Source organism: Castor canadensis, unplaced genomic scaffold (assembly GCF_047511655.1).
Source record: "Castor canadensis unplaced genomic scaffold, mCasCan1.hap1v2 HAP1_SCAFFOLD_110, whole genome shotgun sequence".
In the NCBI taxonomy this organism is placed as follows: domain Eukaryota; kingdom Metazoa; phylum Chordata; class Mammalia; order Rodentia; family Castoridae; genus Castor; species Castor canadensis.
Genome location: NW_027395340.1, coordinates 178,074 through 195,573, shown reverse-complemented (window position 1 = coordinate 195,573; position 17,500 = coordinate 178,074). Strand labels below are relative to the sequence as shown.

General features: G+C 39.4%; 1 long non-coding RNA gene across 1 annotated transcript in view; it reads right to left on the bottom strand.

The window, feature by feature from the left end:
* Window positions 1-4,564: 4,564 nt before the first annotated feature.
* Window positions 4,565-17,500, bottom strand: part of LOC141420306 (uncharacterized) — a 149,716-nt gene continuing 136,780 nt past the window's right edge. The window contains exon 3 of the long non-coding RNA XR_012444924.1: window positions 4,565-12,225. This is a non-coding gene — a long non-coding RNA (uncharacterized lncRNA). The remainder of the gene's footprint in view (window positions 12,226-17,500) is intronic.

The following is a 17,500-nucleotide window of genomic DNA, read 5'->3' as shown; positions in this document are numbered from 1 at the left end:
ACAAGACACAGTCATCTTCTGAAAATGTGATCCTTAATCAAAAGGAAAGCTTCACAGTGGAGCTAACAAATACTGAGAAGAATTCGTTCGCAAGACTGAGGAAAACTTAAATCACTTCTTGAAGCTCTTGAGCCAAGATGGATGCCTGGAGGACAGGAAGTACCTTTCTCCACAGGTTGTGCAGTCCCTACATTCTGGCAAGCTCAGTTCAGGTTAAGAATTGATGTAGATTGATTTCCTTCCACAGCAATCATCTTTTATTCTATTTTTCTCAAGCTCAGCCAAAACAATAATATTTTTGACAAAATAGGGAAACAGTCCTTGATTATATACAAATCGGATTAATAATTTCCTTGTAACTACTATCAGGGAAGCTAGAAATACTCACCTATCTTTAGCTTCTGGAAGATTTACAGCCACAGTAGTGGAATGGTGGGAGATGGGGTTGACCTAACATGGCAATTCTTTGAACTATCAGCAAAAAAATCATAACCACTAATGTTAACACAGCCTGCTAAACACCCTTTCCAGCACTGAAGACAATTTCAAGAAATATGAAAGCATGCATTGAAAAAATTGATCTCAAAGCAGAAACTGTGGTCACTGGCTTGGCAACCATAGGAAACCTTCTTCCATTGTTCATGACAGGTAGTCTAAAATTCAGACATTCAATTATTCAAAGAGGAACAATCCCAGCAGAAATTTTGTAGGGATTTTCAAACAAAAGTTGTGAAGATTCAATAAGGGTGTCTACTACTTTGTCTACTGTTTTCTTGAAGTAGAAAAGTAAGGTTGACCTATCAAATGTGCTACATTGTGTATTACCTCAACTCTGAAGTTGTGTTGTAAGGAGAAAGCGTGAGGGGAAATAAAATGGCAGAAATGTCCCCAGGAACAAATGGCAACCCTGGGGATGAAAAGGAACAAATGGCAGAAATAACCCTGGGGAGGTAAAGGAATGGGTGGCAGAAGTAACTTTGTTTTAGATAGAGGAGATAGGAAGGCATACTTAAAGTAAACATTTAGGGAAACTGAGAAACCAGCTTAGCACACAGGTGCTGAGGCACAGCAGTTTCTCTTCCTGGACAAGGAAAACAAGATAAAACATTCCTAAGGGCAGACATCTAAAGGGATGAGATATAGATGCCTAAAAGGAGAGTAACACAGCAAACTCTCCCAAGAAAAACAAAGAAAGGAGCCTCACCAGAATAATAAGCATAGTCATACAATGTACAAGACCAGTTTCTAGGACAAGATGGACTAAGGAGATCCTCTTGGAATGTCCAGCCTGATAAGGGTGGGGGGCAGCCAGATGGTTGGGGTCAGCAAGAAGTTAAACAGCTGCAGCTTCAAAAGTAGAGTGGGGAGGGGTGCCTAAAGTCAGCCCCTGTTTAATCTCATGAACTTCAGCCATCCTTTGGCTTAGCTCTTAAAGTCCTACCCATCGGGGTGCTTTGCTGTCCTTTCAATAAACTGTTCCTGCTTTACTCTTAACTCCTGGTCTGTGGCATACATTTGTTTTAACTCTTAACTACTTGCCCAGCATCTTCAATCATCAACTGTGCCAGGACACAAATTCAGGGAACAACAATCCAGTCTGGTTTCATACTTGGGGGCTTGTCCTGGATTTTTCAGTGAAAGGTAAGTTGCCCAGAATCAGGACTCTATCCTCTCAGGCACCTTTTGTTTACAGCCGTCCTGGGGCTTAGACAAAGGTCTCTATTAAATATCAAAAACTGGGCACCTGCCAGCCAGCTACATGTGAATAGCATGAGCTGCAGCTGAAAAAAACGCTGGGTGTGAGGCTTTACTGGACTGTGTCAGCTCACTCCCCCTGGCTATGGCAAGGGAATGTTGGCTTGACTCCACTCTGGTTTCCTGTCAGATCTGGCATACTACAGAGGAGATATGAGAATGGCAGATGGAAAAGGAAAGGTTCTCTTCAAGCAGAAAGGGTACTCTGGGTGGGGTGACTTCCCGGTGGGACCTGAAGACTGAGGGTGCATCTTCTTGGCCTGCCCTGAGGCCCCAAATGTGACTAAGTATTAGAACCCCTCAGGCTATTCTTGAGCCACACAGACAATCAGATATCTGCACTTTTTCCACAGTCCCATGGTCAAAGAGTGGGGGTCACCCCTTGCTTCCAGTGCTCCTGGTACTGCCTCTGGTGGGGTCAACTTGGGAAGCAGTGGTAGATAATAATCATTCATGTGTTTAGCCTGGGAACTCTCTCTCTCTCTCTCTCTACTCCCTCCCTCTAACTCCCTAGCTCTCTCATGTTGTCCCTATAGATCCCTCACTTCTTGATCCTCTGTTTACATGTCATTGCAAAGAGAGGGAGAAAGAAAAAAGGACTTCATAATTGGCAAAAGTTACCAGGTGCTTTTCTTAAATGTAGGGACTATAAGAAGTCCTCCCACAGGATGATGGGGTCTTATCTTGGGCCCCTCCATGTAGCTTGAAAATTAGTAGATTGAACCTATAGAAATGCTTATATTTCCCAGTGACACAAGCCCCCTGAGGAACCTCAAAAACTTCAGTTTCTGGGACATCTAACCCAAGGGGGGATCCCTGCCACCTGGGAGAGACCCCAGTTATTATGCATTTTCAATATTACCTCTTGGAGCATGGGGCTTGTTTATTGATCCTAGCAAGAATTTAAAAACCACCCATTTTCTATAGGTTAAATACCATACTCCAGAAGACAGAAATTTCTCCTTCACTTTTCAGACAGACACTGCTGTTTTAGGACCCTCAGGCACATGAGTAATAAACCCCCCAGGAACAAATTGGAGCAGGGTTTCTCTCCCTTCAAGTTTAAATTCCAGCCTTCTGGTTAGGAGGAAGGAGAAATCCTCAAGGCTTGGTGGAAAATGCAAAAGGACACAGTGACAGAGTGGGCACAGTACACCGCGCTGGGCAGAAGTGCGTTCCCCCTTTAGGCAAACGACATATACTCCAGAGATATAATGCTCCCAAGGAATGCATAGCCTGCACTGTTTACGGGTTTTATCTCAGGTACCAAAGTTTGGCCACCTCTCTACCCCGACAAGCTATGTACTCCCATCCCACAATATCCTGGGACTTATGTTACGTGCGCTCTTCAAGGAGAATTATTCCCCTATTTATGCTAGCCCTCCTGACTATCCTGGGACCACTGTTCAGTAGAATCTTGTTTGAACTAGAGTATCCCAGAATTAGAGAATGGCTCTGTGTACAGGTCATAAAATGAGCAAGTGAAGATTCTGTCAAGGCCACACTGTTAAGGCAGTCTCCAAACCTGACAGGACTGAGCTCATACCGTCCCCTGCCCATGGCCACCTCCTTCTGGGGGAGGATCAGTGTCGTGGGGTGCCTGGGAGTCTAGTCCTCCAGATGACCAATTCCCTTTTCCCTTTCTCCAGATGGGAGGGAGCCCAACAGTCCCAGTTTCTCACGGGATTCCCTTCCCCCCAACTTGCTTATTAAGGCATTGGAAGAATCTTGACTCTGAGAGCCTAAGGAAAAAGATTCTCATTGTCTACTGCATCCAGGCTTGGCCTAAATATCCTTTGGGAGACCAGGAGTGCTAGTCAGAAGGGGGAACATCCCACAACTGACTTATTCTGCAGGAAGAAGGAAAATACCTAAACTTTGTAAAAAATTTATGTACATGCAGTGTCTGAGCTACTTTGAGAAAACTTGAGGAAAAAATGGGAAAGAAGGATATGGCAGTTATAAGGTTAACAAAGATTTTTGAGTCTTGGCATATTATTCCTCCTGTATGTAATTTTTTTTCTTGCTTGTGCTAAAAGTTTTGCTGTTCAAGGTCATTTTAAAGTCTTGTTATCTTACCAGCCTTAGGTGAAATACAACATTCTGTAACATTAGTAAAATATCCATGCAACAAGTTTACCAAAAGCAGAGAATCTTATGGGATGAGAGTGCTCCCCAGCTGCTCTCCAGGAAATGGCCAGGATGACTGATAGACACTGTAACCTCTATTCCTACTGGACATAAGTCACCTACAGAGGCTGGTCCTAGCCAAGGGAGACCAAATAAATAACATTCATTTTGGGCCCTTCCCTTTCTTTCCCTCTCGGGCTCACAGCAGCTGTTTCTTCCTAAGCCATCTTTTATTTAACAGAGAATTTGGATTCTGTAACTTTAAGATGCAAGTTAACCAGGAGACTTAAAAAAAAAAAAAGGATATAGAAGCATATTTAGGAAGAAAGGTTAAAGGAAAGAGAATACTTTAGGATGAGAAAGGATTTTGTAAAAAAAAAAAAAAAAGCGGGGGGGTGTCCACAAGAAAAGATAAGGACAGCCTTCCCCTAAAATGCAGAGTAAGTCATCATGAAAGTACAGAGTAGGCTGTCATAAAAAGATGGAGCTTATAAAAGCTTATGTAAATGATTAGGTTGACTAAAATCTAAGAGTTACATTAAAGGTTTTGTAAGGTCAAAATTTAATGTACTGATGTTAAACTAAAACTTAATCCTCTAAGTTTTAGAGGATTAAGTTTTGTTTTTGAAAAAACAAAAACTTTTTCCAAGATAACTGTCAGGGATTTTTGGTGCTACAGGTTGATCCAAGAATTTACCAAGACAATCAAGTAGGAAAATAAAAGTTTATTTGAACCCAGAGAGGAAATAGGCCACTAAACACAGGGAATGCCACTGACTGATATGTGGGTTAGGACAAATTTACTTATGTAGAGCAAAGTAAAAATAAATCCAAAGTACACCCTCCAGATAGGATTAAAAAACTCAAAAGAGAAGTACTGCTCTGGAGGTCTTGAGACCTCAGATTTTTATTGGAGTCAACAGAGTAGAGGTAGGTAGTTCTAAAAAAACAAAAACAAAAAACCCACTGCACTATGCATCATCAACTCCTTCCACATGTCAGGTGGAGGAAATTCTTGGCCTGGGATGGTCAGGGGGATCCATTGGTTAGGTCAGCAGAACCCTGCTAGATGTCGTGAGCCATCTGTTAATGTCAGCCATCAGGTTTCCTAACTTCACACTTAGTTCTCATGAATATTTACTTGTGTTATCTGCTGATTTCTGTCAGGGTTTTGACTACTGAGATTACTGAGTACTGAGTCGTAACTAAATAAAAGTTTATTTAAGAGTAGGTTTATGTCAAGTCTTCTAGATGACCTCATAATTGTGGTTAAATAACTATTGTCTTACATGATCCTAATGTGGTTAGTACCCTATATGTGTCTCTGACTAGATTATTTGGGATCACTGACACTGCCTTCTAAACTGATGGAAGTCTAAGGTTTTACTCCAAGGGTAACAACAATATATATAACCTCTAGAGAGCTGTGATGCTGTTGCTGGCTCCTGTACATTAAATATATTTATGTTTCCTAAGTATATCAGGTCTTCTAAAGGAGAAAGTTTAGATAAACACTGTACCAAGCTGGTGTCCTTCAAATTAAAACTTAATGCTATCCTTTTGCAGCTTTTTATACATATGTTCCTAACTATAAAAACAACAACAAAAAACCTAATGGTGCTGATATAACACTGTCAATCATAATTATTCTGTAAATAATAAAAATACCTAGATGCTAAATTGTCCATCAGAATTTTTACCATGGCTATTTTAAGTTTTTGTCATTATAGTTCTGATCCTTCTAGAGCATTTACAATTAAGTACATAAAAAATGACTCTAACAAGTTATTCTCTGTCAACCAAGTTAGCTTTTTTAATATTTACTTTTGTTAGATTTTATTTTGTGTTGTAATTATCTAGAAGCCCACTATCTGAGAGTATCTCCTTCTAAGCCTTGAATTTGCTTGAATTTGGCCAAAAGGGTCCAGTTGGCACTGATTCCAACTTGACCTACTTATTGCTTCTCCCTTAATGTGGGACACATTCTCACAAGGAGGGACCAAAATGACCAATGGAAAAAATCTTCAGTGAAGACTGCTTAGAGACAAACAGTTTGGAGAAATGGGGAGAATGCTGTCAAAGTTCAAATGGAGTCACTCATGACAGATCTCTCAAAAAATAATCAAAGCCAAGAGAGTTAAAGAAGTAGTTCTTATGCATGTGTGGCTATCTGGCCTTAAAGCCCATCTAGACAGAAACTCACATTTTTGGCCACTTTACTTTAAAAGAGACAAAGTGATAATTTCTACTGGCTCCAGACATGTCCTATGGTAAAGATGGTGTTTTTTAGTTTTGGACTTAAACAATGGGTTTTTCTTGGACTCATGGACCCCTCATGTAGACTGTCATGAGACAAGCTGGTTGCCTACTGATAATATATTGTTGCCATAGTAATCCTACTCAATATTAAAAAAAACAATCCACAGGTTCAAATGTTTAAAAAATGTGGTATAGCCAACATCTCCTGCTGCACATATATTATCACCTCCAGACAGGTGGACACCCACACTAAGATGATGCTTCATAAGGTTAAATGGTTACAGAGAACAATCAATAAATGCACAAGCTGTTGGGCAAGTATGGGGAAAAATTAAATCCTGGCTACCATCTCCAACCTGGTTCCTCCCTCTACTCAGCCCCCTGGTTGTAATAACGATTGTACTAATGTTGGTTCATGCATTCACAATCTGCTTGTCAAGCTTGTTTCTTCAAGGTTGGAGACAATCAAGCTCCAGATGGTGATGGATGTGGAGCTACACATGCCAAAGGCCCTCTCCTGGTACCATGGACACTTTACAGACCCCCACCATCTAGGAGGAAGCCCTGACTGATGTCCAGGGACCCCCACAACGCCCCCTCTCAGCCTAAAGCAGTCAGACAGAGACAAATTCCCTTTTCCTGACAAAAGTCAGAGCTGCCTCTGGAGAGGTTAAAATGTAAGAGGACAAGTGTGAGGGGAAATAAAATGGCAGAAATGTCCCCAGGAACAAATGGCAACCCTGGGGATGAAAAGGAACAAATGGCAGAAATAACCCTGGGGAGGTAAAGGGATGGGTGGTAGAAGTAACTTTGTTTTAGATAGAGGAGATAGGAAGGCATACTTAAAAGCAAAACATTTAGGAAGACTGAGAAACCAGCTTAGCACACGGGTGCTGAGGCACAGTAGTTTCTCTTCCTGGACAAGGAAAACAAGATAAAACATTCCTAAGGGCAGACATCTATAGGGATGAGATATAGACCCTTAAAGGAGAATTACACAGCAAACTTTCCCAAGAAAAACAAAGAAAGGGGTCTCACCAGAATAATGAGTGTAGTCATACAATGTACACGACTGGTTTCAAGGACAAGATGGACTAAGGAGATCCTCTTGGAATGTCTGGCTTGATAAGGGTGGGGGGCAGCCAGATGGTTGGGGTCAGCAAGGTGTTAAATAGCTGCAGCTTCAAAAGTAGAGTGGGGAGGGGTGCCTAAAGTCAGCCCGTTTAATCTCATGAACTTCAGCCATCCTTTGGCTTAGTTCTTTTACTAAGTCCCACACATTGGGGTGCTTTGCTATCCTTTCAATAAATTGTTCTTGCTTTACTCTTAACTCCTGATCTGTGGTGTAAATTTGCTTTAACTCTTTAACTGCTTGTCTGGTGTCTTCAATCATTGACTGTGCCAGGACACAAACTTGGGGAACAATCCAGTCCGGTATCAGGGTCATCCTTACCCCTCACTGATCCCAGTAGCCATGAGGGAACTTGAGCCTGGACTTGAAACAATCCCACTTGACTAAGAAATCTGGTACATGACAGTAATTGAAGTGTTCTTCAGAAAAATGGCACCTGCTAGCCAGGTGCTGGTGGCTCATGCCTGTCTGTAATCCTAGCTACTCAGGAGACAGAGAATAAGAGGATCATGGTTAGAAGCCAGCCCTGGCAAGTTCATGAGACCCTGTCTTGAAAAAACCCTGCACAAAAAAGGGCTGGTAGAGTGGTCAAGGTGTAGTACCCAAGTTCAAACTGCTGTACTGCAAACAAAAAAAAAAAAAAAGAGGAAAGAAAGAAAAGAAAAAATGCACCTGCTAATGGTACTTGGAGGGGTGATGGAATTAAAATTAGATTTTGTTCCCCTTCATCATTTAATTTGAAGATTATAGAGGTAGTTTTTAAAGGTCAGATTGAATTATTAATTAAGAGATTTGAAATTAGCAAATAAAACCACTACTCATAACAGTGATTAAGGAATAACTAATCAGACAGAGGAAAATGGCAGCAAAGTAGAGCCAACAGTAAAATTATTTTTTAACTAGTTATCATAGAACCTCCAGGTGATGTTACAGAGAAACTAAGACATTAATTTTATTTTTCTTTCTTAAGCTATAACTTTAAACAATACTAAAATCAAAAATAAGTGTTTATCAGATTTCTAGGACACAGTCAAGGCAGAACTTCCGCCTCTCTTGCAGGTACTGAGACACACAGGGACTAGCTGTGACCTCCCTTTATCTTTTATTCCACACATGAGGGAAGTAAGGTAATGCTATCAAGGGTAAAATCTTTGGACCAATCGGTGTTTATATAAATTGCTGACAAGCTCTGGCCTTTTAACTTTTAAAATTACTTAGATGTTCTTTAAAGCCAATGTTTACTGCCCCCTTTGAGAACATAAAGATCTTTTTTTGTTTATAGGTGTTTTTTATTTCCTCAGGTACTATATTTGACAGTCTTGGGTTTGATGCCCTCAGTCTATGTTGGGACTCTCAGATTTCATATCATTTTCATGTAACAAATTTAATTATTTGTTTTTTAAGACAAAGCAATATGCAGACAGCTGATTTCACATATATAACTTCAGCTTGAAAACAAATTAAAGCAGCATTTACATAGATTTCTATATTTAAGCATTTGTTATTTATTAATTGACTAATCCACACGACAAGTCTGTGAGGTAGCTCAGCATGCCTTTAGTATGAACAGATTAGGAAAGAACAAGAAAACAAAACAAAGGGTTCCCACAACAAGCTGTCCATCAGAAGCCTCTTATGCTCACAAATAAGAAACGACCAATTTCTTTGACAAGTTATCAAATGAGCAATGGGATAGTTAGCTTGAATGAAAAGTAGAGAGCAGAGTTACTACCTGGCAATTTAGAAAGGTTATTTTCTTATTGAGATTCTAATATTCTGTGTTCACACTGACCTGTCAGAAATATCTCACTCTAAAGATTAGCTCTGAAAGAAATGTGATCCCTGCCTCCACACACACACACGGGGGCTCAAGTTTTCCTCAGGAGTATCAGTATTTTATATGTAGCTCATATTTTTTTGTCTTTTGTATGGTTGACCTAACAAATTCACTCGATAGAAAGGTGTGAAAAATCTTCCCTGTTATGTTTCTGTGTCATCTCAGAGGCAAGTGAGAAGCAAATTCCGTTGCTTTTTATAGTCCAGCGATAGCAGAGGACTCACTGTGGTCCTGGTATGTAGCAGACTGCTTTACAGCCATGTTTATGTTCAGTGGGCTGTGGAGACTGAATATAAGGGAAGCTCGTTAATTTGGGTTTCACTGCTATGGCAATTGCGGCCACTGGCACAGGTGCTAGCCTGCAGTGTATCCCTGCACTAACCAGAAAAGAACTTTTGGTAAAGCAGATTTGGATTGCATGACCAGGACTACAGGAGAAATTTACCTTTTTAAGAAGATAGGCTGGGACTGGGCCTGTAGCTCAATGTTACAATGCTTGCCTAACTTGTGCAAAGACCTGAGTTCTATCCCCAAGACTGACCAAAAAATAAAAAATAACAATAATGATGGTGACAGACCCTTTCAGCCACCTAACAAGTGTCCTTTTAAGTATAAATATTTTCACTCTAATATAAGGAGTCCATTAGGCTTGTGTGTTGTTAATTCTGAATCATTTTTCCCTTCATTGCAACAGAACTTCAAATGGATAGTACTTACTTCAAATACTCTGGAACATCAAAAGTATTTCAAGTATTGATAATTTGGATAATTTCTTTCTTCCAAATAGATAAGGTTCCCTTATATTCCCTTGAATTGACATTTTACAGAAAATCCTTTCACTTGAGTTCATATTTGCTAGAATCCATGTTCACTGGGCCATAGGACTGGGACACAGCCAGGTCTTCACGGGTCCCTTTCCTCGTCATCAGAATTTATAGGTCATTTGAAAACATTTACCTTACATCCTACTCCCCTTCACTCATATAAACTGAAAAGTGAGATAAGACTTAATTAAATACACACAGCCATACCAAAGCAAACAAAAACAGAATAATGACAAACAGCTAGCTTCCCAAGTAGAATGTTTCTATTTAAGAATTCCCAAAATATAAACAACATTTATGAGTCCTTCCTGCAGAAAGCTGAGTATGCCATCTCCATGGTGCACTGGAATCATAACTTGCCTTATCTGTATGGGCAAAAATAAAGAAACTTGAAAAAAATCAAACAAACTAAACTCTTGGCAGGGTATTCACTTTCACTTGGCAGGCTATCAAGGAGCCATGGTATGTGGCTGAGGAACTCTGAAATAATCTGATTATTATAGCTAGACGCTTATCTATAAAGGGTTTGGCATAGCTTCTTCGTAAAGCAAAAGAAATCTATGTTCCTAGACTTTTCTATATTAGGTTATTAAAAAAATAAAAACACAACACTTCAGGGCAAGTGTTCAGTCACTAAACACAAATAGAAACAAAGATTTTTAACTTGGACAATGCTTATTTTACAGCAGAATTGACAAATAAAGCTTTATTTAACACATTCAAGGGAAACCCTCACTGGAGGTTTGTAGCTCTGTTGTGTGCTTCTTTCCAAAACAACAAAAGAGATTCCTTCCCATCAAACCCTCCTTTGTTCCCACAGGGCGGCACATGGTGGTGTGGCTGCTTCTTGCCCCAGGTGCAGAAACTGGCAGCCCTGGCCCCTCCTGAGTGTGCCCTTCTCAAGGGAATGGTGCCGAATTCCACACATAGGAAAACAGGTACCTTAATAACAACACTGTGCAGTTCTGTGTCATTTCACTTATTGCTCACTGGGTTGTAACCACCTCAGCTCTCTGTGGAAAACAATGGATTTCCAGAAAATCCTGATAGCAGCAGATCAATCTTGATTCCAGCAGTCACAGGTTGTAAAGGGCAGCCCAGCCCAGTTCAGTTTAGTTGGTGCCCTGAGAACATCCAGGTCCCACCTGCAGCCAGCCTGCAAGACACGACTTCAGTCACCGTGTAGAAAATTAAGCCAAAGAAAGAACTTTATGATGGTACTCAGAGATGATCCCCATCAGAGAGTAACAGTTTTCCAGTCCATTGTTCTATACAGGGTGCTCTTTTCAAAGTTACCCATCTCAAATCTTGGCTCAGTGATAGGACTTCAATAAGAAACAGAAGAAAACAGGGGACCTCACTATCCCTAAGGTTACGACTTCTTCAGGATTTATTCAATTCTTTCCAAATTGTCAGTGACCCAAATTCAAGCCCATAATTCAGGCCAACTTCTTAAGACACATCTATTTCCACCTCATTCTGGGATTTTTAATTCTTTTGGATGCCTTTGGGAAAACAGCTTACCAAGGTTAACTGCTGTGAAGACGTTTTTGCCTAAGAGGATCATCATGCAAGCAAACTAATTCTTTCCCTAAGCTATGATGAGGCAGCTTGCGATGAGGACCTGGCTTAACCTTGAGACACTGTCCTTTGAATGATCAGAAGAAAAGGATGAGGATTCTTCCTTTCTATGTCCTCTCCGCTCTTGTGCGCTCCTCATTTAGCTGGCAAGTCTGGCTCTCGTGTTTGAAGGTGAAGGACTGGTATTTGTCCATCATGTATCTTCTGCTAATAGTGATTTGTTCTGGTTCTGTGCGTGTTGCACCAGTCATGTTCAACACGATGACAAAAGAATGTTTATTTCTGGACAGAGGTGACTTACATCGAAATCATCAAAGATTTCATAGAATAGTTAGACTCTGAGAAAATCTAGAATAAACCGGACATTAAAATTTTTCCACTCATTTAAATTTGAATAATATTTCAACTGTTGCTATAGATTACAATTTAGAACATATGCTAAGTATATTATCAGGAAAGAATTTTTAAAAATCCATCCAAATATCATAACTTACCACAAAATTAAAAAAAAACAGAAAAAGAAAGAAATCTCATTCACTTTCCAAAATCAAGATTAGTCACATGCTAATCTATGGATCCTCATAAGAAGTGTTCATTGTTTAAGAAAATATCCTCCTCTGGTGGTTGATAAGCAAGTCTTCACAGCAAAGAAATGCTGGCATCTTCTCTTAACTCTTGATTGATGTTTTCACTACTTATTCTTCAGGCTATAAGACAAAAAAGAAACACAGTCTCACCTTATTTCATAATTACATATACCAACAACTCCCCCATCTTTCTCCTTCCCTCCCCACCCCCACATCATTTCAACCATGGAATTTAAATAAAGCTGCATTTAATGATGTATCTTTTAGTTGCTAAATAACCTTAATCACAAAATGCCATCTCCATGTACATACAAGAGAATTTATACCTCTGCACTGTCAATCCAGATGCGAAGTCCATTTCAAATGCTTTTAAAATAAAAACAATAACTTTGTTTTTACTTATAGCACGCTGCATATACCCATCTTCAAGTTTCAGGTGCAACTACACACAGGACTCTCTTATTGGGAACAAAGAACAACACTGTAGTACTTGTATTTCAAATTAACAAAAGCTTCATTCAGAATTTTCTCTTTTCAGTAAAAGGGAAAAATGTTTCTGACTTTTTCCTCAAAAAGTATTGATCAAATTGATAACTCATTTATAAAGAATTCTTAGTTTTCTTTCCTTATGGCAAGCCTACTTTTTATTAAGAAATTCATGTTTATTTTATGTCATCATTTAATCTCCACAACTACCTTTAATGCATGTGCCATTTCCCCCAATTTTAAGGTGAGAACACTGAGATTCAAGTTAGCTGAGTTAATGTCACACATCATATAACCGTTAAGGGGTGGGACTAAACCCTGAAAAAATGAAAATTCAGAGGTGAGAGAGCTTGCAGAATTTGTGCAGTGGGCTTCTCTTATGTTATCCCTGGGCTCTGGCTGAAGAGAGGCTTAGCTTATTTTAGGGAAGAAGGGTGGCAAAAGTGCTAGAAGTTAGAATCCATTCATAGATTTTCCTGTCCCTTCTCACTAAGACCCAAATGTCTTAATGGCAAGCTGATGAATGAAAATTCAAAAGCTACAAAGGAAAACTATCACTCACTTAGAAGCACACAGCATATGCTGAAACCTCATTTTCCAAGAAGAGTGCTGTCACAGGATATTCTCGGGATCAGAGTAAGAATTTGAATGGTATGGGTAGAATACGAACTAAAAGAAAAACACTACATACATTTTTAAAAAATAGCTTTGAAATTTTGTCTTGGAATGACCCTGGTAACCACAGCCACTTTTAAATAGATTTTATAAAGAGAAAAATCCTGTTTTAAAAATCTCACATTCAGCTTCTGCTACTGTGTGGTCATGATCTAAGGAAATTCTTCAGTCATTGTCATCTTCATAAATTAATGTGACATAAAGGTTGGAAGTTCATACTGAACAAACAAGTATGATTCCATTTCTATAACATGCAAAGGCAAGCATTTTCAAATTAGAATGAGCTTGTAGCACAGCATCCCTGGGTAATTGTAAGGAGACCAAACATATCTACAGCTGAGCAGTCCTCAGTCATGATTATGTCATCAGAGGAAACTAGATGATGGGGGTGGAGGGGTTGGCTTTGTTTTAACTTACTGAAAGTGGTATATTAAGAACTTAATCCTATAATGAGAAAAATATCACTCACTTCCTTTTTATAGTCAGTATAATTATTCAGATCTTTTCTGAACACATAGAAGTAATGGCAAATTAAAATGTCTTTCAATTCCATATAGTTTTACAATTATTCACCTGTTACTGTTATCACTGCTGGAATGCCTCCTTCATATTTTAGTCAGCATCCCATTTGATACAAAAGAATGTGGGAAATTTTACTGCTATTAATAAATACATAGTCAACCAAACAAAGAAGAAAATTCTTTTTCATCTGAGAGATAAACTGCATAATTCATGTATTTTCAGAAATTTCTTTAAATAGAAAATTGAAGAAATGCATAGGGAAGAAGAATCTGTTACATTGTTTCTATTTGTAGGACAATTTTGGTTCTCAGAGTCTTAAATTTGATTCTAGTGGAAGAGACAATTGCAAATGCATCCTGCACATGCCAATCATACAGCTCACCTTATTTCATTCATATATATAACTATAAACACGATGACCACAATGGCCTCCATTTCATATTTGCTATCATTCTAAAAACACTGCAATTAGATATTAACAGAGATTTTTTTCCTTGGGATCTTGGAATGTAACAGAAAAAAAATATATATATATATGAGGGTGGGTACTGCACCTCCCAAAAAGAGAAGTTTCCATGTCTGGGAACTGTGGGGCTACAGCTAACTTCTGTGAACTACAGCCCCTATTGCAGCTCTGGCCATACAGGGGATGTGATGGCCTTTGGGACAAGCCAGATGAAACTCTCACAGGCAGGAACAGGAAGGTACATAGAGCTTCTGCTTGTTCCACTATTCCCCCCTTTGTGGCATTATGATCCAGAAAGATCCAGAGGAGAGGGGATGCTCCAATCTGGGTATTAGACAGAAATTTTAATGTAGATTGATAGGAACCTCTGAAAATAGCCCCAACTTTGCAAATGACCACAAAGGTATGCAATCCTCCTAAGATACTAAAGTGAGAGAGGGACACAGAAAGCATTTGAAGGAGTGTTTAGAAAAAAAATCTAGTGATTTATTTCTCCCACACTAAATTTAAGCTATTCAACAGGCCAGTTAAAAAACAAAACAGAGCATCCATGACCATTATAAAGCCAAGTTTCTGATAGCCAAATTAACAGAGACCCCAAAACCCATCATGGGCCACAGCTTTTATGAATGGATATGGACAGATTTTGTTAGACCAGAAGTCATTTTTCAGGCTTTCTCCAAAACCATGCCCTAGCCTGAAAAGTAAGTGACATCCAAGGACTCAATTTACTAAGAGAGTACAATGATAAACCCAGTTAAATTTGATTTCCAAAACTGAACAGAAATTTAGGGTTTCCCTAGTCTTTTCATTTTTCTTCCTCAGTTCATAACCAAATAATCACAGCTCTGTTGGCCTCCTATTTTACTCCTAAATATGCCATTTCTTCTGTGTCTCTTGACACATGTCCTAGTCCAGACCCTTGACATTGCTTTAGTCTTCTATCTTTTTGAGCAGCTCTGCTACTTCATCACCCTGGTGCTCCAGTGCTTTACTTCCAGAGAAAACAAAAAATGTTTCATGTAAAGGTTGCTGATGACATGATGGCTGCCTTCTTTTCCAGGGCCATCTTTTTGTCAGTGACCCCTTCAGGATTATCCTTAGCTCCATGACTCTGGAGAACTGCAGCCATGTTCTCATGTGTTGCTTCAGTTCGTACAGCTGTTCCTTTTGCCTGCAAACTTGCTCCAGCCCCTTACTTGCTCAACATGTCCCGCTCCTCAGTGGAAGTAATGCTTTTTCCAGATATCCTTTCCTGAATTTACCCATACAACAAAATGTATTTGGAATGTTTTCAGTAGCTGCTTGAAAATGGAAAACCCCAAGAAAATGTCCAAGCTATAAGAGGTGATCGATCAACTCCAGGCTTAAGACAGGGGGTCTGATGTGTTTTGTTTTTAAGGTGGGTGACTGTCCATTTGAGTCAAGGGGGTTGGAGAAGAAAGGGGAGAAATGAGAGAGAATGTGGGAAAGGGAGATAAGACAGCAAGAGAGTGCAGCTAGGGAGATAAGTGTTATACGTTCAAGGTCTCTAAAAGACACTCAAATCTTAAGTATAGTTGCCTAAACCAATAAATGCTTGTAAAGTGTTCATTTTTAGCAGAATCCTGTGTAGTCAGGTTGATACAAGGAATGGGGAAAAGCACTCAAATGTAAAGGGGACAAAGATGCAGAAAGAACACAGATGTTCAGAATTAAAGGTGTATGCAAGGCTTTTGATGGTAACAGGTAGTCCTAGGCCAATTTGAGGTGACCCAAGGTGGGACAGGTTTCAGTTGGTATCTCTGACATCTGCTAAGCACAAGATGAATTCATACAAATTCTTCCTGGGAAAACAAATCCAGTAAATATATAATCCCTGGGCTAAAAAAATAATTTAAGAAAATTCAGGTTAATTCAGAGAAAAGTCAGGTATTATGAACAGAAAATATGAATATTCAAAAGTATATGATATTTAAAATGAATGCGGCTCTGTTACTTCTTAATAACATAGACTAGAAAAATTGGCAAGAATGATTCATAATTAACTTACCAAAACACCTAAGAAAATAAGCCTCCTCTGCTTATGTAGAATTTATATTGTTTACATGCAAATGAGGGCTTATGATGTGCTTCACAATAGTTTATTCCCTTAAGAAGGCAAACATTCTCTTTATAATCTTGTTTACACTATTCATTTTCTTTGCAAAACATTTGTCATAAATTCTCACAATAATGAAATGGCAGAGGCAGAATGTGCCCTGAAAGCCACCTGAGGAGGCCCAACACCATCATTTTACAGGTAAAAAAGCCTGCAAGAGCTTTTAACATCCATACACACCCTCGTGGCCCTGAGTCCTTTGCCCTCGAATCCAGGCTCCCTTTCTGGGATGACTCCATGCCTGCTTCATTGGGTCTCTAGCCAAGCAAGCAAATGCAAATGGAACAAGAAGCCTGCAAAGTACCAGGCTTTGAGGCTTTATCAGGACCCAACAGTCTCTTAGATTGGGGCAAGAGTCCTGTACCCTTTGTCCATCCACCTACAGAGCAGGAATCCTGATTAATTCTTGCTTATTTCTAAGATTCAGCCACCACATCATCTCCTGCCACCTTCCTGACTTCTCTGACCCCGACCCCTTCTTCCTACTTGGGTGTCTGTCCTGAGTGCTTTCCTCTATTGCTTCAGAGACCATGTCTTGTTTCAGTCTTTTGTTTACTGTCTGTGCTCCACCAAAGAAGTCTGGGAACTATATTTCATATTTTCTCTGTTAAAAGACCTAGCACAGAAATGATATGTAACATTTCCTAAATAAACAGAAGGGCAACCAGAAAAGGAAATCAACTGCTATGTTGGGAAGAAGCTTAACTCTCAGATCCTCACATTTCTCATCCTTGTCCTATCTTAGGCAAGTCCATTCCTAGCCTGCATTTTCAGATAAGAAAAACAATTAAGTACCCAGAGCATCCTTATCTCTATTCCTATCCCTTTGACTATTCTTATATATGCAAGGACTTGTGATTAACAGTTACAAAACTTGATTTTAAGCCCACGTCAATTGTTAGGAGTAGATGTTCATGAACCACGTCATTAACTTTGTTTAGCCTTGCTTATCCATCTCTAAAACAAAGACATCAATAATATCTTCCTCATAGGAGTGTCATGAGAATAAAATAAGAAAATGTATTTGAATGTGCTCAAGAACCACTAAAAATGTAGAGATACAGCTAGGCCCGATGGCTCACGCCTGTAATCCTAGCTACTCAGGA